The following is a 23,366-nucleotide window of genomic DNA, read 5'->3' as shown; positions in this document are numbered from 1 at the left end:
ATAAGCGCTGCAATTTCATGGTTACTTGACTCACCTAATATGCCCTTTAGTACTCTAATTATCCTGCTCAGCAGCCCAATTTATGAGTTAAGCGAAAGGGAAGTCCTATACATAGTACATAAAGTGAAATCTATTTAGTATCTAAATTCATTCCATTAATTTCTACAGAGAGTAACTATTTTGATAATTTCATTGTATTTAGAGGCTGCATTGGAGGTTTAGTGTATATGCATTGTCCAAAAGTGCACTGACTTCCTGCAGATATTTACATTTGTTCGACTTCTTAAAAATATTATATAACCATGCAAGTCTTGATTATGCATCCCACAAATGTCGTTAGGATCTCAATGTTATTAAATTTGGTACATTGCCCATCTAAGAACTGTTTCAAAATGCTGTATTGCCTGGTCATCCTTTGAAAAAATTGGAACTTCTACTATGTACAGGTACCAGGCATTACTGACTGTCAGCTTAAACACCGGAAGATAGAGAAGGTTGCTGTTGTTGGTGGTGGTTTAATGGGCTCTGGTATTTCCACAGCTCTTATACTCAGTTCTATACAAGTCATTCTCAAAGAAATCAACTATGACTGTCTGCAAAAGTCACTTAAATCAATAGAAGGTATGTTTCCCGCTTTCTGAATGTCATTTTCAAATTACGGAGATATAAATTTAGAAATTTACACTCTTTGATAGGCAAACTGAAAAGCTTTTCTGTTAATAAATTGAAGTGAAAAATGTAAGCAAGTATAGAAAATGGGAACAGAATAAGCAGTACATATTGTTAGAAGTTCATTCACAAGGCGGGACATGATGGAAAACTAGAAGGCAGTGTCATGAATTTTTCCTTTGTCCAATCCCTAGAAGGGTGGTGAACAGTCAAAATTATATATACATAAGTTGCATGGTAATAGTGAAACTAGATTAGTAGGGTTTATGAGGCACAAAGACCAAATACACAATAAAGATTAGTAGGGTTTATGAAACTAGATTAGTAGTGTATTGGTACCTGAAATTGAATAAATGTTTACTCTAGTGTCTATATCTTCGACTATGACTGTTCAGAGTATCAGAATAAAGATTTGAGGCTCTCGAGATTATAGCAGCGTGAATCTCATTGTACATTATCAATATTTTGAAAGCCTTAGATTGGATATAGGGGAGTAGCAACCACTAACTTCGGATTTCAATCAGGACTTGGTCAAGTCGAGAATACATTTCCATTTGTTTTGTTTGCTCCTTTATCCTGAAGCATCTTAGGGGTATTGAAGCAGAAGCTTTAATATATTTTTTACTGCTCTCTTCTATGTTTCTCCTTTGTATATGATAGAAGGAACATGTTAGTGACCTAATAGGAAAAAACGGAGAAACAATATCAAATATTACACAACTTACATTGTAGAGCATTCTGAATGGAGTATAAGAGAACACATGAATGTTGTAAAGATATCTTTTATTCACTGCACAGTTTTGTTGAATGGTCAAAGAGGAAAATAGTTTGTGCTTCTAAATTGTCTTTTGATATGCTATTCAAATACAGCTGTCAGATTAAGTCCTTGAGTTCATCTGCAAAGCACATTTGATTCCTTATGTTTATGCTGAATTTCCTTACTTATCTACTTTTGCAGCCCTGCTCATGTGATGCCGCTCTTGGAAATTGTACAAACGTCTAAACAAGTAATACTAGACGTTCTTAAATTTGCTAAGATCATCGAAAAGGTTCCTATAGTGGTTAAAAACTGCACTGGTTTTGCTGTCAACCGGACATTTTTCCCATACATGCAAGGAGCTGACATGTTGGCAAATCTGGGGGTTGATGTTTTCAGAGTCGATCGAGTAAGCACTGAATTTGGCATGCGAATTGGACCTTTTCAGTAATATCCTCTCTCCTGATTCTGTTTCTTATGTGTTCGCTTAAAAATTATTGATCTATGTTCTCTAATATTCTTTTGTAAGCAACTTAAAGTTTTAGAAATGTTAAATTAGTCTTGGGATTCTGTGAAATGAGTGTTTGCTTAAAGGATGTATGAAGCGGTAATGACACATCCGGTGGTTTTACAGAATATTTGCATTTGAAATATGATACATTATAATTGCTTGTTGTAATTCTGCAGGCTTTTTGACTTGTCTGGATATAATGTATATCTGGCAGTAGTCAAGGGGTTTGCTGCAGCATTTCCAGATCGCACTTTCCAGTCTCCATTACTTCAGCTTATGATGGAAAATGGCCATACAGGTATAGAGGATATAATATGTCTTGCGTATAAATTATTATTGTTTCGTAATTGTGCAAACAAGGAATTCATCAAATAGTTTAGATGAACAAGAATCAAAATTGCTATAGTTTTACTCGTGATAATAAATTTTAGTCATATTGTGAGGAAAATTTTTTGTTAGCAGTCTTTTTTTTTTTTTTCTGTGGATGTATTCCAATGACCTACCTATTGGCTATTGATTTGGAAAAACTAATTTTAAAAATGCAGGCAAGAAGGACGGAAGAGGCTACTACTTATACAAGAAGGGAAAGAATCCTGAACTCAATCCATCCGTGCCGAAAGTAGTTGAAGAGTGCAGGAGACTTGTGAGCATTATACCTGGGGATGTTAAAATAGTTGGCAGAAATGTTTGTCCCACATCGGTGGGAAATGAATAGTTGGGGGGATTTTTCCCCTATAAAAGAAGGCCTAATGTTTAGGATTGAAACACACCTCTCATTTGTCTTCTCATCTGTTTAAGGCATTTGTATCTTCTCTCTTTAGTATTATTTCACTTGTATTTTTGGAGTGAAATAAAATATTGGTTGTGTCCGAGGAGTAGGCAAAATTAGCCGAACCTCGTAAATTCTGGTGTTCCCTTTATTGTTGTTTTATTGTCTTATTTATTATTTGGTGGCTGTCATAATTTTTGGTATAGTAGTTGTGACTTATTCACACTATATACATTTGACTTCCGCAACAATTGGTATCAGAGCCAAGGTACTGTCTAAGTATGCTCTGTGGTTGCAGCATAGTCTGATCTTCCACATCAGAAAAGATTTATCTTGGTAACTGAGTCAAGGTTCTGTCTGAGTATGCTCTGTGGTTGCAGCTTAGTCTGATCTTCTACATCAGAAAGGAATAATCTTGATTTGTGTCGTCAGCTATTAAATAATATTTGTGTCAAAGATGGGAGACAATAAACAAGAAGAATCTACATCAAGTGTCAACAATACGTCATCATTGGCATCTTCGCTTATGACAAGAATTGTGTCAAATGCGAAATTTGCGGTCGAAATATTTGACGGGTCCGGACATTTTGGGATGTGGCAAGGCGAGGTTCTAGATGTCCTTTTTCAACAAGGGCTAGATCTGGCCATTGAAGAAAAGAAACCAGATGTTATTGGAGAAGAAGATTGGAGAATTATCAACCGTGTTGCTTGCGGTACCATTCGATCCTACCTTGCTAGAGAGCAGAAATATCCATACACAAAGGAAACTTCTGCAAGTAAATTATGGAAAGCACTGGAGGATAAATTTTTGAAGAAAAACAGTCAAAATAAATTGTACATGAAGAAGAGACTGTTTCACTTCACCTATGTTCCTGGTACCACGATGAATGAACATATCACCAGTTTCAATAAGTTGGTCACAGATTTGCAAAATATGGATACAACTTATGATGATGGTGACTTGGCCTTAATGTTGTTGGCGTCACTTCCTGATGAGTACGAGCACCTTGAAACTACTCTACTCCATGGAAATGACGAAATTTCTCTCAGAGAAGTTTGTTCGGCTTTGTACAGCTATGAACAAAGAAAGCGAGAAAAACAGAAGGGCGGAGAAGGAGAAGCACTGTTTGTGAGGGGTCGTCCTCAAAATCAAACGAGGACAAAGAAGGGAAGATCCAAGTCAAGATCCAGACCCAGCAAAGATGAATGTGCCTTTTGTCGAGAAAAAGGGCACTGGAAGAAAGACTGTCCGAAGTTGAAGAATAAGGCCAAACATAACAATGGAAAGGCTATTATGGATTCAAATGTAGCTGATTGTGATGATTCAGACTTCTCATTAGTTACAACAGAGTCATCAACATCATCAGACATATGGTTGATGGACTCGGCTTGTAGCTATCATATGTGTCCCAACAGGGACTGGTTCGTGGAATTTCAAGAAGGAGAATATGGAGTCATCCACACAGCGGATAACAGCCCTCTTACCTCATATGGCATTGGTTCAATACGATTAAGGAACCATGATGGAATGATCAGAACATTGATAGATGTTCGATATGTACCGGATTTGAAGAAGAATCTCATCTCTGTGGGAGCCCTAGAATCAAAAGGGTTCAAAATCATTGCAGAAAATGGAGTGATGAGAGTATGCTCCGGTGCACTAGTGGTAATGAAGGCTAATCGGAAGAATAATAATATGTACCGCTATCGTGGCAGTACAGTTATTGGGACAGCGACAGTGACATCCAGTGACGACAAAGAGGCAGAAGCAACCAAGCTATGGCACATGCGCTTGGGACATGCTGGAGGAAAATCCTTGAAAACTCTATCAGATCAAGGATTGTTAAAAGGAGTAAAGGCTTGCAACTTGGAGTTTTGTGAGCATTGTGTTAAAGGGAAACAGACAAGGGTTAAATTTGGTACAACGATCCATAATACTAAAGGCATTTTGGATTATGTACACTCAGATGTTTGGGGTCCTTCCAAAACACCTTCATTGGGTGGGAAGCACTATTTTGTAACCTTTGTTGATGATTTTTCCCGAAGAGTATGGGTGTATACAATGAAGAGCAAAGATGAAGTGTTGGGAATTTTTCTCAAATGGAAGACGATGGTGGAGAATCAAACAGGCAAGAGGATCAAGTGTATTCGCACAGACAATGGAGGTGAATACAAAAATGATCATTTCAATAAGGTCTGTGAAAATGATGGCATCGTCCGACACTTCACTGTTAGACATACACCACAACAAAATGGAGTGGCAGAACGTATGAACCGGACCTTGCTGGAGAAGGTACGGTGTATGTTGTCCAATGCTGGCTTGGGCAAAGAATTTTGGGCTGAGGCAATTACATATGCATGCCACCTCATTAATCATCTACCATCTGCTGCTATTGATGGCAAGACACCATTTGAAAAATGGTATGGAAAACCTGCTGTAGATTATAACTCTTTGCACGTGTTTGGCTCAACTGCATATTATCATGTGACGGAGTCAAAATTGGATCCAAGGGCAAAGAAGGCTATTTTTATGGGAATTACTTCTGGAGTCAAAGGATATCGCTTATGGTGTCCTATGACAAAGAAAGTAATATTCAGCAGGGATGTTACCTTTGATGAATCTGCTATGGTAAATAAGGTAACAGAAGATACCAAACAAAATAAAGATGCTTCTAAGCAGGTGGAGTTTGAGGGAAAATTTATTTTTCCTACACAAGAAGCAGAGGAGGAAACAAATGAAGATTACCCTCTAGAAGGAGAGCCAGTAGAGGAGATTCCAACTCAGGAACCTCAACAACAACTTGAATCAATAGCAACCAGCAGGCCAAAAAGAACAATAACGAAACATGTTCGTCTCATAGAGACAGTTGCTTGTGCAACCTCAATTGTAGCTGATGATGTTCCTACCACTTATAAAGATGTTGTCCAAAGTTCAGAAGAAGATAAGTGGAGGATTGCCATGAATGATGAAATACAGTCCCTTCATCAGAATCATACATGGAGATTGGCCAATCTCCCGAAGGGAAAGAAAGCAATTGGGTGCAAATGGGTATTTGCAAAGAAAGAAGGATTTCCTAACCAAGTAAATGTTCGCTACAAAGCAAGATTGGTGGCCAAAGGATATGCTCAAAAGGAGGGAATTGATTACAATGAAGTGTTTTCTCCAGTTGTAAAACATTCCTCCATTAGAATTATGTTGGCTTTGGTAGCACAATTGGATTTGGAACTAGTTCAGATGGATGTAAAAACTGCGTTTTTACATGGAAACTTGGAGGAGGAAATCTACATGACTCAGCCAGAAGGATTCAAAGTTGCTGGAAAAGAAAATATGGTGTGCAAACTTGAAAAATCGTTGTACGGATTGAAACAATCTTCTAGACAATGGTACAAGCGATTTGACGAGTTTATGTTGCGGCAAGGGTACAAGAGAAGCAAATACGATCATTGTGTGTATTTGCACAAGCTTAAAGATGGTTCCTTTGTATATCTTCTCCTATATGTTGATGATATGTTGATAGCTTCCAAGAATTCGGAAGAAATTGATAAGTTGAAGATTCAACTGAAGAAGGAGTTCGAGATGAAGGATTTGGGTGAGGCAAAGAAAATTCTTGGCATGGAGATAATTAGAGATAGACGTTCAAAGAAACTCTGTTTATCTCAAAAGGAATATTTGAAGAGAGTACTTCAACGTTTTGGCATAGATGACAAGACTAAGCCAGTTAGTACTCCACTTGCTTCCCATTTTAAGCTAAGTACTACTATGTCGCCAATGGATGAAGCTGAACGAGAGTATATGTCAAAGGTACCATACGCAAATGTTGTTGGTAGCTTGATGTATGCAATGGTTTGCACAAGGCCTGACATTTCACAAGCTGTTGGAGTTATTAGCAGATATATGCACAATCCAGGGAAGGAGCATTGGCAAGCTGTGAAGTGGATTCTACGGTATATTCATAATACTGTAGATGTCGGGTTAGTTTTTGAGCAGGAAGACAATCAGTCTGTAGTTGGATATTGTGACTCAGATTTTGCGGGTGATATGGACAAACGAAGATCAACTACTGGTTATGTGTTTACTTTTGCAAAGGCACCAGTTAGTTGGAAGTCTACTTTGCAGTCAACAGTTGCTTTGTCTACAACAGAGGCAGAGTACATGGCTATTACAGAGGCTGTGAAAGAGGCAATTTGGCTTCAAGGATTGCTAAAGGAGCTTGGTGTTGAACAAAAAGGTATCACAATTTTTTGTGATAGTCAAAGTGCTATTCAATTAGCGAAGAACCAAGTTTATCATGCAAGGACGAAGCACATTGATGTTCGGTATCATTTCGTACGAGAAATCATAGAAGAAGGTGGAGTCACGGTGAAGAAAATTCATACTACGGAGAATCCTGCTGATATGCTGACAAAGGTGGTGACTGCGGTCAAGTTTCAACATTGTTTGGATTTGATCAACATTGTTGAAAACTGAAGATTGAAGATGAAGACACAATCAAAATTTGTTATTGAGAGAAAATTGAAGATGTGGAATTTTTGCCAAGGTGGAGATTTGTTAAAGTTTGGCAAAATGCCAAAGTCCCACATTGGTTGGGAGTTAAGTTTGGGGGGGATTTTTCCCCTATAAAAGAAGGCCTAATGTTTAGGATTGAAACACACCTCTCATTTGCCTTCTCATCTGTTTAAGGCATTTGTATCTTCTCTCTTTAGTATTATTTCACTTGTATTTTTGGAGTGAAATAAAATATTGGTTGTGTCCGAGGAGTAGGCAAAATTAGCCGAACCTCGTAAATTCTGGTGTTCCCTTTATTGTTGCTTTATTGTCTTATTTATTATTTGGTGGCTGTCATAATTTTTGGTATAGTAGTTGTGACTTATTCACACTATATACATTTGACTTCCGCAACAGGGGAGACGTAAAATGTTTCTTATGTTTTTTTGTTCCAGTAATAATTTTTCTTCGTGGCCTCATGGCATATCGTTATGTGGAACTTTCTGTAATTTTGATATGTTATTCATTCTTGAATTTCATGAGGCATTTTGACAGGGCAATTAATTATCTATATAGTAATATTTTTGCCTGCCTTATTTCACTGAGCATGCCGACATGTTTGGTGAATTATAATTTGGCAGCCAATATCTGTGACGGACCAAGAAATAGTGGAAATGCTCTTCTTTCCTGTGGTTAATGAGGGGTGCCGAGTTATTCAGGAAGGAGTTGTTCTGAGAGCATCAGACCTTGATATTGCTTCGGTCCACGGGATGAAATTCCCTTCAGAGAGGTATGATTGTATTAGCTCTTCATAATGTGTTGTCGTCAAGTCCTTCCTTATTCTCAGAACGATTCGAAGTAGGACTCATGTCGGAGGAGCTTTAAGCGTGAGTTGACACTCATTCACCAACATTTTGAATGATGAGGTTCAGCATGAAGAGAGTAACCTACTGTCTCCTGTAGATAAGAGTAGATCCTAATATCATCTTACCTCTTTTGAAGAACGTTACTGATTAGTTACTCGTACCAGGTCTAGCAACCCAGCTTGTCTAATTGCTACCTTATAAAGTAAGACATGGCGTTCATTGTGGTCGATTTGTGAGATTAGATGGTAATTATTTCTCAGGATGCTACTGGTCTAAATTAAATTTGTGTGCTGCCTTTGATTGCTCAGCACCCAATCTGGAGATTGGGCTTTTGTTAGAACCGTCAAAATGTGCTGATCCAGCCCAACCCACGAGGGCTATAGATTTTGTCATCCAACCCATCATTTGAAAGGGTTTCAGAAGGGAGATTTGCAAAAATAGGATCATTTCAGGATGCTATTAACTTTTATCTCTGTTTAAGTAATTTTTACAAGAGTAGGTTGGCGGGGCATAACTCAAGTTCCCGGGCCTAATTTGTTCAAAGTTATGCTAGTGGGCATAACTTTTAACATGCACGAGTGTATAACTTTGAACAAGTTATGCCCCGCCCCGACAAAGTTGTGTCACTTGGTCTTATATCTATAGAACTCTTAAAAATGGAGACAAAAGTTACATATCATCCCTTAAAAGGGACACCATCTGCAAATTCGTGTTTTTGAAATGCTAGCTCAACCCAGCCCTATGCAAACTGTGGCCTAGCCCATGGGCTGCTCTCCTAAAGTAATAAGTACTCTTATTTACCATCAAAAATTTGATGCATGTTCTTCCAAAGATTGACATTCTCTTGAAGGATGATTAAAAGGTCATATTAGTTAAATACATTCGTGTGCTTACTTATTCTCGGGCTTGAATCAAAGTAGAATTCATGTCGGAGGAGTTTTGGGCGTGAGTTAACCCTCATGCAACAGCAAGGGCCCGCCACTCCTGTATCTGATAACTATTCACAAACTTATAGTATATATTAGCTTCTACTTTGTGTTTGCAGGGGTGGTATCATGTATTGGGCAGATTCAATTGGAGCAGAATACATATATAAACGTCTGAAAAGTTGGTCAGAAGCATATGGTAACTTTTTCAAGCCATCACTATTCTTGGAAGAAAGGGCTACCAAAGGCATACCATTGGTATGTGCACTATATATTACAACTACTCCTGCATCTTTAGAAAATTTGAGTAAAATCCTTTTTTTTTACTTTCTCTTTTTTGTTTTATTTTTTGTCAAGTATGTGACTAGCCCTTTTTCTCTATTATTTGGCATCTTGAATGTTTAGAATAGTTACACTGCTTATATTATTTATATTTCAATCAAATGCAGGGAGATCACCCATAGGGATAGAGAGAGATATCTTGAAAGCAGCAGCATTGGTGTTTAGTTTATCGTATTTCTTATAACTAGTTTTAGGATACGCGCATTGCGCATGTACCTTATATTAATGAATAATAATTTTTTTTTTTTTTTGAAAAAAGTATAAATTCTTAAGAATAACGAATGTTATTCCTATTCAGTTAAGTGTATAATAATCTTTTGTATCTCTCCGGTATAATTAATTATTTTGTCATGAAATCAGAAACTCATAGTTGTTGATGGTCTTTGTTGCTTAATTGGAATAAAGAATGGTGTTTCAGACTTCCATTTTGTGTGAGACAATTAGGAGAATGTTGTACCCGTAATTTTTATGATTTTTCGGCAAGAAGGAAATTCTTTGCTTTGGCTGAAGGAATTATCATTTTTAAAAATTCAGAAATTTAATAATTAATTATTTTGAAATCCAAACAACATAACCAATTGTTTAACTGTTTAAATTGTCATCTCCTTTCATTTTCTAGAAAATCCAGCCAATTTGTTTTAGGAAGATTGCTCATGTTTGCTAAAATTTCATCCTCCGTTTATCTAGAAAAGTAGTACTCTCCTATTATTTCCCTATCTTACGAAACTTTAGGAATTAACAAATACTTTTCAAGTAAAAGGAGATTTAAATATATAACAATGCTCTCTTTATATTGGAAACAATTGTCAAAAAGTGCACAAGAATAATATTTGAAAATCTAAAATAATGAAATATATTTGAACTTTTACTGGCAGAACATACATAGATTCTTTACCTCAAAACTAATGGTGTCCGGCACTTCATCCTCCCTTGGAGGATTAAAATAGGACGCATGAAGAATGATACCGAAGACATGTGAAACTGAATTAGATGCAACAAATCTTGATTATAGATCCAAAAAAACACTCAAACAAAAAGCAACCGAATGAAGATAAATTTATATAAATACAGTAAAAATTGCACGGGACGCTCTATTTGGCCACCCCCTTTTAACTTATATCCGTTTTTTTCTGTTTGCATTCGTACCTATTTTTTTGTTAAAAGCGTTTTAAAAAGACAATTTCGTCTTTCTTTAATAAAAGACTATTGACAAACTGCATGACAAAAACTTAAGCATGTTTAGACTGAAGTTTTAGCAAATAAACTAAAAAACTTCAATTTGTTTAGACTGAAGTTTCGGATAAAACTCAGGACAAAACTGTAGACTGTGTCACAAAACTTCAGCATGTGTTTGGTATGAAGTTTTAGCAAATGAACTAAATAACTTCATCGTGCATTAGCAAAATCTCTTTAGAAAATTACATATTGCAAGACAAAAACTTAAGCATGTTTAGTCTGAAGTTTTAGCAAATGAACTAAAAACTTCAGCATATTTTGTCTGAAGTTTTAGCAAATGAACCAAATAATTTCAGCATATTTTGTCTGAAATTTTAGCAAATGAACTAAAAAACTTAAGCATGTTTAGTCTGAAGTTTTAGCAAATGAACTAAAAACTTAAGCATGTTTAGTCTGAAGTTTTAGCAAACAAACTAAAAAACTTAAGCATGTTTAGACTGATGTTTCGGATATAACTCATGACAAAACTGTAGATTGCGGGATATATAACTTCAGCAAGCATTAGTATGAAGTTTTAGCGTCAATGTGAAACAACTTAATGCTATATTAGCATGAAGTTTTAGCTTTAACGTGAAACAACTTCATGCAAGGGTGATTCTGAAGATGAATCTGGATATGTTTCTAATTTTTTGATAAAGCTGCTGAGGGGAGAGGAGGAGATTTTTTTTTTCATGAATGAGGTTGCAGATCACGCGATTAATGCATGATGCAAGTTTTATATCTTTTGTCAGGGGTTTAATTGTCATATTATTACGGATTTTTTGTCAGTTGGCTACCAAATCAATAATTTTTAAAAATATGGTACAGGTTAAAAAGTGGCACAGATATAAGGTACGGCTGCAAATCCCCCTATAAATATACCGTAAAAGAATAGAACTGAGGGAGAAAAAAAATGTCCAAAAGAAAATTTTAATAGTGGAAGTCCTTTGATAAAAGAAAAGGAAAAGGGCCTAAACTACCCCTATTGTTTGATAAATGGTTTATTTATTACCTCCGTCCATCTATTAGTCAAAAAAGAGACTTTTTCCTTCCTATGCCATATATGAAACCTTATTACTAAAAATGTGCATAGTTTCATATTTACCCGCCATGTTCACAGTTATTCTACAAAATATATACCATTCATTAAATACCAATTATGAATGGTATATATTTAAGGTTCTTCTTGAAACTGTGTTCTCACCGGCGCTTCTCCTTTTAAAGCTGCTTCCCTTGAAGTTTGGGAAGATGATGTCCCTGAATAAAAGAATATTGTTTCTGGGAATCCAATTGCAGACCGATGCAGATGCTTAAATCTCTTCTCCTTGAAATCATATCCTACAACCTACACAGTAGTTGAACAAGTTTATTAAGACCTTGCCACTCCTTTCCTTGCACAGGAACTCACTTAGCATCTCCATTAAAAGTACAAATCGAGAGACGGATAAGCAAAAAATTAAAGAATTGCTGATCATTGCCAATTATTAGGAGCTGATTCCTTCCTAATTAGGCGCGCTACAAATCTGGAACTAAATATTCTTCCAGATATTCCTATTTAGGCACGCTACAATTATGGAAGTAAATATTCTTCCAGATATTTTCACCATTGACAGCCATTAAAAAGCTTGAAGCTTTGAATTCAAATTTGGGTTTTCAAAAATCATTATTTGTTTGGATTGAGTATTGTTGAAAATAATCGGGAATATGGTTTGGAGTTTATATCTCAATTTTGAGGGGTTTTGGTGAAGATTAGACTTGGTTTTGACTGAATTTCAGATTGAAACTCGAAGAAGAAGAAGAAGAAGAAGAAGAAGAAGAAGAAGAAGAAGAAGAAGAAGACATATTGCAGAAATTGTAGATAAATTATAGATTATTTGTATTCTGATTGTAGATACTTTATTTTCTGTTTTCACAAATAAAAAACGGCTAAAACTTCTACAAATCTTCTGAAAAAACTCAATTATGTCAAAAATCACAATTATGCTACAATTGAATAGGAATTGGGATATAAAAATTCAATGTACCCAGTTTGTAGATATTTTGTAGATAAATTGTAGATGATTTGTATTCTAATTGTAGATGCTTTGTTTTCTGTTTTTACAAATCAAAAACGACTAAAACTTCTACAAAATCTTCTGCAAAAAATGCAATTATGCCGAAAATACCAATTAAGCTATAATTGAATGGGAATTGGGATATTAAAATTTAATGTACCCAGTTTGTAGATATTTTGTAGATAAATTGTAGATTATTTGTATTCTGATTGTAGATGCTTTGTTCTCTGTTTTCACAAATCAAAAACGACTAAAACTTCTACAAATCTTCTGCAAAAAACGCAATTATGTCGAAAATACCAATTAAGCTACAATTAAATGAGAAATTGTACCAATGTCAAAAATACCAATTAAGCTATAGGCTACAATCGAACCTCAATCCCACACACTAGCAGGTTAGATTTATGCTTTCGTGTCAACAGGCAGAATATATTTGAATGCTAGCGGCAGGTGAATGCATGTTAATTTAATTGAACATATTTGCATGATCCAAATATGCTTGACAATCTGTATTAGATAGATAGCAAAATTTAATTGAATTCAGCTTTTGTTAACTGACAAAATTAAAGTTTTTCACACGCTTTGTGTAATTTGACTAGTACCAACAAGTTGCTCGCCATTTATTCCTAAAACCATGTTAAGTGCAAAAATTTACTCATCGTTGGTTTTAAATGATTATGATTTTATGCATATTTTCAAATAATCTGTATCACAAAAAAATTTATGAGTTGGACTCAATTAGGTGACATATTTTAATATGTTAACAAAAACTGCTCAAGGTAAGGATGCTAGCTTTTTAGGTTAAAATACATTATGGTATAGAATTGGTAATTTGGTATACTAAATGTAATTAAGTCAAACCTTAAACATTGAGGGTAATAAGGTTTCCTATGTGGCATAGGAATGTAAAAATTCCGTCAAAAAATACATATTCCATCCATCTATTAGTTCAAAAGTACATACTATGTTAATTTTATTAATTAAAATACCCTTACGTTTAACGGCAGACCAGCTGGACCTTCAAATTAATTTATTGGCGTCTTTTTACCTGGCCGCTTGACACTCTTGTCCAAAAACAAGTCTGAGTAAAACTGAAAAAGCTAGCATTAATTGTTTCAACATTTTCATTGTCTGATGGGTTCAAATTCGGGTTCAGTTGAATTGGATAAAACCCAAATCTAAAAATCAATTCGGGAACGCAATATCAGATAATTCAATTCTTTATTTTGATTATTTTACTTTTTTTATTGATAATATAAACAAACAGTTTGCATGAGAAATGGGTTAAAACACGGATGTGGGATTTCATCGTTAAGGAACTAAATAAACACTTTGGTCATCGTTTACAAGAGATTTGGGCTGCTATTGAAGGAAAATTCGAGGAATCCTCCGATGGGTTAACCATTTGGACTTGTAGAGAAAGAAAAAAGATTTTAAAGAGAGAAAGACACAATGTTTTAGAAACGGCGGAAGAACGACATCTGAATGATTTTTTAGACACAAATCACGCAACAATTTAGTCCATATGTCTACTTGTATAACTCAAAGCTCTTCAAATATCAAATTAAATTTATAATTTCAGTGCTTTATGCCCTCATCTTTTGTACTACAATCTGTTCACGAGGATCATGGAAGTGGCGAAAAAGAAAAGATACAAGTGAGGAAAAATGATAGACCATAAAAGCCATGGAAGGATGAAACAAAGGAGGAAGAAGAATCCACAAAGGTTTTTTTAACCCGGATTGTAAAAACATTAGGGTAGGTTTGGTTTATGGGACGGGTACTAAACCCTTATATGTGATGTCTGACCCAAAATACAATGTGGCCCAATAAAAATATGCCACCTCAATAAATAGAAGGCCCACAGGTTTTGCCGTTAGTCGCGGGGGTAATTTATTAATAGAAATAACGTCACGTACCTTTTTGGACAAATAGGTGGATGGAGGGCAACTGTAAAGTGTAAACCATTTAGTAAACGATAGGGGTAGTTTTGACCCTTTTCCGTAAAACAAACAAAATCTACCATGCACTCTTAGTTTAATAAGGAAGAATTTAATATATAAAATTTAGTTGATTTCGACATTTTAAAAATTAGGAAAATAAGTAAATGACTATTCTATCCAATATGAAATCTATTTTGAAAGGGTAAAATAGCTAGGCGAACGATATTTCGCTAAGGATCTTCGTGCTTTTAATATAGTATAGATAGATATAGATATAGATAAATATAGATTATAACGTGGTTTAATTCTACGTTCAAAAAAGTACTTAATTTGACACTCCCAACATGGGCTCTCTTTTATCATACGCGCCTTTTTTTAATAGTTTTTTCCATGATTTGCATCTAATTTCTTTATTTCCTTGCAAAATCATAAAAGAAACCCCATGAACATTAATGAGGATAAAATAGGAAAAAGAAAAACAATTAAAGTTTCCTTTAAACTAATTTCATTTGAAGAAAGATCGATATGGCATCTTCAATCAAACATTCCTATAGGTGATCGGAGGCAGAGTTGGGATTTCAATGTGACGACCCAAAGGGTCATCACTTGCTTTTAGCTGATTTATGTGTCTCCTAGGCCTTGAAAACCTTATTAGAGTCGCCTCGATTTGCGTGCGCAGTCCGGGCGCATAGCCGGAAAGCTTGAATATGAAACTCTGTGAATAATGCTAAGTTTCGATATTAAAATGAATAAATTTAACTTCGATCAATATTTTGGGTAAACGGGCTCATATCCATGATTCGACGGTCCCGGAGGGTCCGTAGGAAAATATGGGACTTGGGCATATGCTCGGAATCGAATTCCGATGTCCCAAGTTCGAGAAATGAATTTTTAAGTGAAATTGTTTTCAAAAATTGTTTAAGGAAATTTGAAATGAAAATTGATTAGAAAGCAATGGTATCGGGCCCGTATTTTGGTTCTGGCGCCCGGTACAGGTCTTATATATGACTTGAGTCATTCCTGTGAAATTTGGTTGAAAACGGACGTCATTTGATGCGATCCGGACATTAATTGAGAAACTTGATGTTTAAAAGAGTTTTGAGAAATATCATTGATCTCGAGGTTCTTAGGAACATGGGCATTGTTGAGACTAATGGGGTCGATTTTGCTACATTTCGCTTGTCTGAATCCGCCAAGACTTGGTGGAGAGATTATTGCTTAGCTAGACCAGCCGGGTCGCCATCTTTGACTTGGGAGCAGTTTGCAGTATTGTTTCTGGAGAAGTTTCTCCCTGTTACTCAGAGAGAGGCCTATCGGAGGCAGTTTAAGCACCTCCAGCGGGGTTCCATGACGGTCACCCAGTATGAGACCAGGTTCATCGACTTAGCTCGTCATGCTCTTGTCATACTTCCTACCGAGAAAGAGAGGGTGAGAAGGTTTATCGACGGTCTTATTCAACCGATTCGTTTTTAGATGGCCAAGGAGGCTGGGAGTGAAATCACTTTTCAGGAGGCGGCCAATATGGCCAGCAGAGTTGAGATGGTTTTGTCACATGGAGGTGGTCATGGGTCGGATAAGAGGCCCCGTCATTCAGGCAGATTCAGTAGTACCTCGTCTGGAGGTAGAGATTCATATGGTAGAGGTCATCCTCCTAGGCCCTTTCAGTCAGCTCTTCAGGTTTCTCACGGTGCTTCAGGTGACCGTGGTCCTCCGATGCAGTATTCTGATCAGCAGTCCTTAGTGCACCACCAGCACCTATCAGTGCACCACCGCTTCAGAGTTTTCAGGGTCGTCAGCCCCTGCAGCCGAGGGCTTGTTTTACTTGTGACGACACGAGGCACATTGCTATGTATTGCCCTCGAGCTTCGAGCAGTTCTCCGTATCAGGGTTACCGTGCTATAATTTAGGCACCAGATGTTTCACAGCCCGCCCAACCAGCTAGAGGTGGGGGTAGAGGTGCTAGAGGTGGAGGTAGAGGTCCTAGAGGTAGAGCTCAAGCCGCCAAAGGTGGAGGCCAGCCAGCTGCAGGCCGTTCCAGGGAGGTAGTTCAGGGTGGTGGGCCCCAGCCCCGATGTTATTCTCTCCCAGCCAGGCCTGAGACTGAGGCTTCAGATGCAGTTATTATAGGTACGGTTCTGGTTTGTGATAGAGATGCTTCAGTATTATTTGATCCAGGGTCTACATACTCGTATGTGTCATCTTATTTTGCACCGTATCTGGTCATGCCTAGTGATTCGTTGAGTATTCCTATTTATGTGTCTACATCGGTGGGTGATTCTATTGTGGTAGATCGAGTCCATCGCTCTTGAGTATTCTATTTTGTTGCTTCTAAACATGGTCGACTTCGATGTTATATTGGGGATGGACTGGTTATCGCCTCGTGTTTGTTAAAATGAAGCAATATGAAAGTGTAGTAGGTCGTTAAGGTTTGGCTTGCCTAGCTCCCATTAGTAGGCGCCATCACGACTCCCGAGGGTGGAAAATCCGGGTCGTGGCATTCAACTTTATAGATTTTGAATTATAGAATGACAACTTTAAGTACTGATAAGTGGATTCTAAATTTAAAATTTATTTATATTTAATAAATTTTTAACACAAATATTCTATTTGAGCAAAATTTATTGAGCTCAATTGAATTCGTACTCAGGCTTCTAGCTCTACTCATGTATGTGATTACATGGCATATTACGACCTTATTTTATGCCAAAGGAAGAATTCTCGATACTTAATTGAAATATCTTGGTGTAGGCATGTAAATTTTATTGGAATTAAATTCATAAAATAATTTGGACTATATTTTAAATTCAAAATATATTAGTTCAAATAAATTTATTATGCTAATATAATTAGATTAGTTATATAAGTTCAATATATATGGATTAATAAATAAATCCAAATCCATTGGGCTAGCTTATTTAATTGGGCTACATGTGATAAGTCAACTTCATTAAGCTCAAGATGTCATCTTCCTAGAGGCTCAGTTTGGTGTCACGTGTCAAATGACGTAGCACACCAAGTTAAACGAAAGAGCCAATAGGATCATGACACGTGTCAGAAATGATATAAGGCATGCCAAGTCAAATTCAAAGGCCAATGAAACTGCACCACATGTGCAAATAATATGTTTTGGCCAATCAAATGATGTCTTGTCACACTTCAATCTGATTGATCGGAAAGAGTTTGTTCTCATGACAACTCTTATCTTCCGCAACTATAAATAGAGGTCTTCATAATTCAAAAATGACACCAGAAGTTATAACAAGAAGCAAGAGAGATCTCGTGGATCAAACGCCGCAAACTTCTCTACAAGTTTCAAGCTTCAAGCAATCAAGTTCAAGTGTAAGAAATCAAGTTCAAGCTGAACAACGAAGAACAAATCAAGGTACATGGAGCACGAGTTCAAATCAATTCGCGCTAGCTGAATTCAAGATCATTGTTCATGGAAACAAGCATAAATTCAAGATCAAGCTCTGTAGCCCTTAAAATTATATCAGAAAAGAAGAATCATAGGAATCATAGAGATTGTAAAATTCAAATCATTTGAAATAAAATACTACGATTGTTACAATATTTTTTGGTTCCAATATTTTCTTGATGTAATTTATTTTTTACACTGGTCTCCTTGGTTATTTAATTGAAATGTCCGTTTTTATATTAAACAATATTGTTGGTGCCTCGTCGGTTATTTATCTTCTTTTTCGGACAGATTATATTGTTACAAAATGCCGCATAGTTTTTATTTGGTTATCTGATGAACACTATTGGAAATTTCCGGTAGTGTCCGTTGATTATTTTTAGGGATGTTCTTCTTATTATCGGCGGTATTCTGTCGGTTTTATCCCTAGAAAAAATGAGTGTTAATTTTTAATAGTAAATCTAGATAGAATAATAGTATATTTTCAATCCATCTGTTTACCATCCCTTAACATTTCAAGAATACATAATACACTTAGAATGATTCATGTTTTTTTTGTGCAATGAATGATTCATGTTGTTGTAACTTGAAAATGCACGAACAACTTTTATTAAAGTGATTTATCTTTAAAACTCTCTCTATCTATTGTTAGTTTGGAGTATTATTCCCATACTATGGATCCCCCTCCGATTAAGCCACCACTCCCACCGGAACCCCCATATAAGCATAGCCAAATGGAGGTAGAATTACCTCATCACTCCTATAAGGAAATACTCTTGGACAAACCAGCGAGCAACCAAACTAATTACTATGAAATCGACCACCAACCAATTCCAGATCTGGACAAAAGGAAGTCATTGAGGGTTCAATTCCACTTTCACAAGATGACAAAGAGCGCCTTTACCTTCCATGGCATTACTCTGTAATCATCAAAGTTTTCAAGCGAAAGATGCCTCACCATCTCCTTCGATCTAAACTAAACGACCTATGGAAGCCATCCGAACAGTTAATCTTAATTGACCTAGGATGGGACTTCTACATAGTTAAATTTAGTTTAGAAGAAAGTATGGTTAAGGCTCTACACCTAGGCCCCTGGTTCATCTCCGGAAATTTCCATTTTGTACGTAGATGGGAACCAAAGTTTGTTCCTTAAGAATCCACTCTTACTTTTACTGCCATATGGATCCGGCTCCCTCAATTACCAACAGAGTTCTATGATCAGGATATCCTGGAGAAAGTTTGTAGGAAGCTGGGTAAACTTCTCAAGATATACCAATGTACATCCTCTACCCTAAGGGGAAGATATGCCCGTATTTGTATTCAAGTTCCACTGGAAACCCCAGTAGAAACATCAGTAATAATAGGGGACCATAAGCAGGCTGTGATCTACGAAGGAGAGGGGACTCTGTGCATCGTTTGTGGCAGAATAGGGCACACTGCACAAATTTGCAAGTACAGGGCACCCACACTCACAACAACCCACGAACCACAGGAAGATCATCAAAAGAAAGCAGTCATTTCGGAGGAAAGTGAGTAGAAAACTGTCACCTTCCCAAGAAGACGCAAGCAGGGACAAGCAAAAACAACAAACAAAAATGATGGTAGAATGAACAAACCACAACATGCTCCACGGACGGAAGAGATATACGTAAATTTGTTCGATGCCAATTCAGGTAAATTTCTCCAAACTCAAACTCTTTGTTATAATTCAAAAAAAGTTAATTCCGCCCAAAATACCCAAAAGAGGCCCAATGGCCCAATGCATAATAAAAACACCACTAACGCACAAGACCTGCCCCAACAAGGTCAGAAAACAGGCTCACGAGCAAAGCCCAGAACAGGTGCCAAAAGAAAAGTGTGGCCAACTACTGAGGACCCCACCAACCCCAATCATGAGCCCATCATCCAAGGGGCCTCTAGCCCAACTCCCAAGGCCACAATTCTCAAGAGCGGCGAAACACCCAATAGGGCCGATCCCTTTTCCCCAAACGGGTACTCTAACAAGGGTACCACTGACAGCTCAATTCCCTACCCAAACACACAAACCTACGTTTTCCCTACCAACACGCCTAAAACAACCTCTAATGGAGAAATACCAACAGTCATCAACAACAATCGAGTGCCCTATCTAGTACCCTCCCCATTTCCAGATGAAAAGACTACAACCGTCACCTCCATTAGATCCCCAATTAATGACCATCCCACCCCTTGTTCCGATGTCCAGAAACCCTTCCACTGACCAAGATGTGACACCAAAAGAGGTTCTTATGGAACGACAGTCCCTTAACTTCACCCCATTTGTTACCCAAAGTAGCAAGACAAAGACACAAAAATGGAAAAAGAAACACAACCAACCATCATCACCTCCTTACCACCACCACCGGACCACCAACCGGCCTCCTGGTTGGAGGTTGCTTTACAAGGCCAAGGACTCTCCTACAATTTCACCTTGGGCAATCTGACGGTGACCCTGATAGTGCAAAACCCAGCCCATCTAGCCAGAGTCATGGTGTAAGCACTGAGCAAAGCACTGGCAACCTTTTTACCTCTCCTATGGCAATCGATAGTCAACAGTGATAGCAACTCCCCATTAACGGACCCTCAAGATCTCAACAACTAAATTCTACAAAGCTTCCAAACCCTACCTTTCTTCCCAAATCTGATGAAAGAGGACCCAGCAGCAGAGCCGGTCTTCGTCATGATTGACCAGCCAACCCAAAACAAACCATCTTCTTCTGCTCCAAAAGGGAAGAGCAATTCCCCACCTCTCAGAATATCCAGAAAGGAATCTCTAAAGCTCTGGAGATCCTCAAGAAGAAGAATACCTCAGAAGAACAGGAAACACCTTATGCCACTCCAAGAACGGACTCACTACTCCTAGACTCAGTGAGATCAATAGAGTTCAGCACGGAAACCAGTGATATAGTAGTGGTACTATGCCCCGAAACAAATACCAAGTGTGGAATGAGCCTAGTCTCAACCCAAACACATGGTCCGATGAAACCCCTTCTCAACCTAACTCCAGTCCTGAGTCTCAATAGGAAGTCCCCCCACTTCAAATGTCGGGTCTGAAAGGACCACAGATCCCTCAAGAGGGAACTCACCAACCATCCCCAACTCCAATGATGAAATATATCATATGGAATGTTAGGGGTAGAAACAATGCCGAGTTCAAATGGCACTGTTTAGAAATGGTTAAAATGCACAAGCCTGCCATGCTTGTCCTGCTTGAAATGAAGATGGCAGACCACCAGACCCTAGCCCAGCAACTTCAGTTCGATATGATCATTCAGTCTCCGGTAGTAGGACCATCTGAGGGTATAGTATTTATGTGGAAAGAGGAGTTCGTGGCAGTTAAAGAAGTGGTAACTACCCCCCAAGGCATCCATGAAATGGTAAAGGTAAGTCCAGACCACCCTTCATGGCTCTTCTCTGCTATTTATGCTAGAAATCTCTTAGCAAATAGGAAACTCCTATGGGAGAACCTAATCACAATATCAAAATACATAAAAAAACAACTGGTTTATAGGTGGAGACTTTAACGAAGTCTTAAAGCCCAGGGACAAATTTGGTGGTAATCCCATAAACCTGAGCCGCAACAACCTATTTTGGAACTGTATAAATGAGTGTAACCTCCTAGAAGTAGGATATAAAGGAAGCAAATACACTTGGACCAATAAAAGGTATAGTAACAAAACCTCTCTAATTCTGGAAAGAATAGATAAGTGTTTTGCAAATGAAGGCTGGATTGAACAATACCCTGAAGTTACTGTACTTCACCTTCTTAGGATCCACTCAGACCATTGTCCTTTACAAATTAACTTGGTAGGGCCTCCAAACAACAAACCACCAAGGCCCGTCAGGTTTGAGTCAATGTGGGCTAGCCACCCTTCTTTCCCTAACATCATCTTCCATTCTTTGGAAACATCTTCCATCAAGAATCTCTGGAATCCAAAAATCTCCTAGCTACCAATTCAGTAGTTACCTATTACACCTTGAAACAGAGCTAAATGCTGAACTCAACCTAATCCTCAAAAATGAAGAAGACTTTTGGAAACTTAAGTCTAGAATTAACTGGCTAAATGAGGTTGATGCTAGCACCAGATTCTTTCACACATCCACCCTCAATAGAAGAAGGAGGAACAGAATCATCTCTCTTAAAGAAGAGAATGGAAATTGGCTTCATGACTAAAATAACATTCATTCAGCAATTGTGGGCTTCTTTACTGATCTATATACAATATCCCACACTGAAGCCCCTTGGGATCCCAAAGGCCACTCCATCATGGTACTCATTCTGTCTCAAAGCCAAAGAGCTTTTATGGACAAACCTCTTTATGTGAGTGAGATTAAAAGGGAAGTCTCCATAAACCCTTCAAATCTCCTGGCCCTGATGGCCTCCACCCCTTCTTCTACCGAAAGTATTGGGATATAGTAAGGGACTCTATCACAAACTTCTATCAAAAATGCTTCTCTACAAACTCTATGGACAGTACCATGAACCAAACTCAGTTGTGCCTAATCCCTAAATTCCCCCAAGCTACAATGCTAAAAAATTTCAGGCCCATTGGTGTTTGTAACACCATCTACAAGTCAGTCACAAAAATCATTGTGGACATGATAAAGCCCATTCTACCCCACATCATTGGGCCAAGCCAAGCAAGCTTTCTCTCTAATAGGAGAGCCTGTGACAATGCCATCATTGTCCAAGAATATATCACTCACTTTAGAAAAATGAGGGGGAAGAGTGGCAACATGATCCTAAAAATAGACCTAGAGAAAGCCTTTGATAGGCTGGAATGGTCCTTTATTAGAGACACTCTAGTTGCTTTCAACTTCTGCCAGGGCTTATCCAAACTCATCATATCATGCATCAATACATCATCTATTTCTATTCTTGTCAATGGGGGAAAAACAGAGTCTTTCAAACCCTCAAGAGGCATTAGGCAGGGCGACCCTATGTCTCCCTACCTATTCATTATGTGCATGGAAAGATTATCAAGATCTACATAACCAATGGCATCCCATAAGTATAAGTAGGTCCAGACCAAAAATATCCCACTTATTCTTTGCGGATGACCTCACCCTCTTTGCTAAAGCAAATGACAAGAACTGCAATACCATTCTTTCAATATTGCAGAACTTCAATGAGCAGTCAGGACAAAAAATAAATCTCACCAAATCAAGAGTCCTATTTGTAAGCACGTGATTTTTGCTTTACGGACAATCACTCCAAAAGAAAATAAAAATAGTGACAAATGGTTTCGCTGTACAATTTTTCGATCTGTCCGTGACATGTGTTTGTGGGTCTGTCCATTTTGCATCTAGTCATTATCAAACGAAAATACAAAAAATATATATATATAAAATATATGTGTCGTTAAAACAAAATTCAAAAATATGAATATATGTG

At 37.5% G+C, this 23,366-nt stretch overlaps 1 pseudogene; it reads left to right on the top strand.

Annotated features, from left to right (window-relative positions):
- LOC104221368 (peroxisomal fatty acid beta-oxidation multifunctional protein AIM1-like) overlaps positions 1 to 9,476 on the top strand; it is a 43,536-nt pseudogene extending 34,060 nt beyond the window's left edge.
- The last annotated feature ends 13,890 nt before the right edge of the window (positions 9,477 to 23,366 follow it).

The sequence above is a fragment of the Nicotiana sylvestris genome, chromosome 8 (assembly GCF_000393655.2).
Source record: "Nicotiana sylvestris chromosome 8, ASM39365v2, whole genome shotgun sequence".
Classification (NCBI taxonomy): domain Eukaryota; kingdom Viridiplantae; phylum Streptophyta; class Magnoliopsida; order Solanales; family Solanaceae; genus Nicotiana; species Nicotiana sylvestris.
The sequence above is the reverse complement of the archived record's forward strand: the minus strand, read 5'-3'. Positions and strand labels throughout refer to the sequence as shown.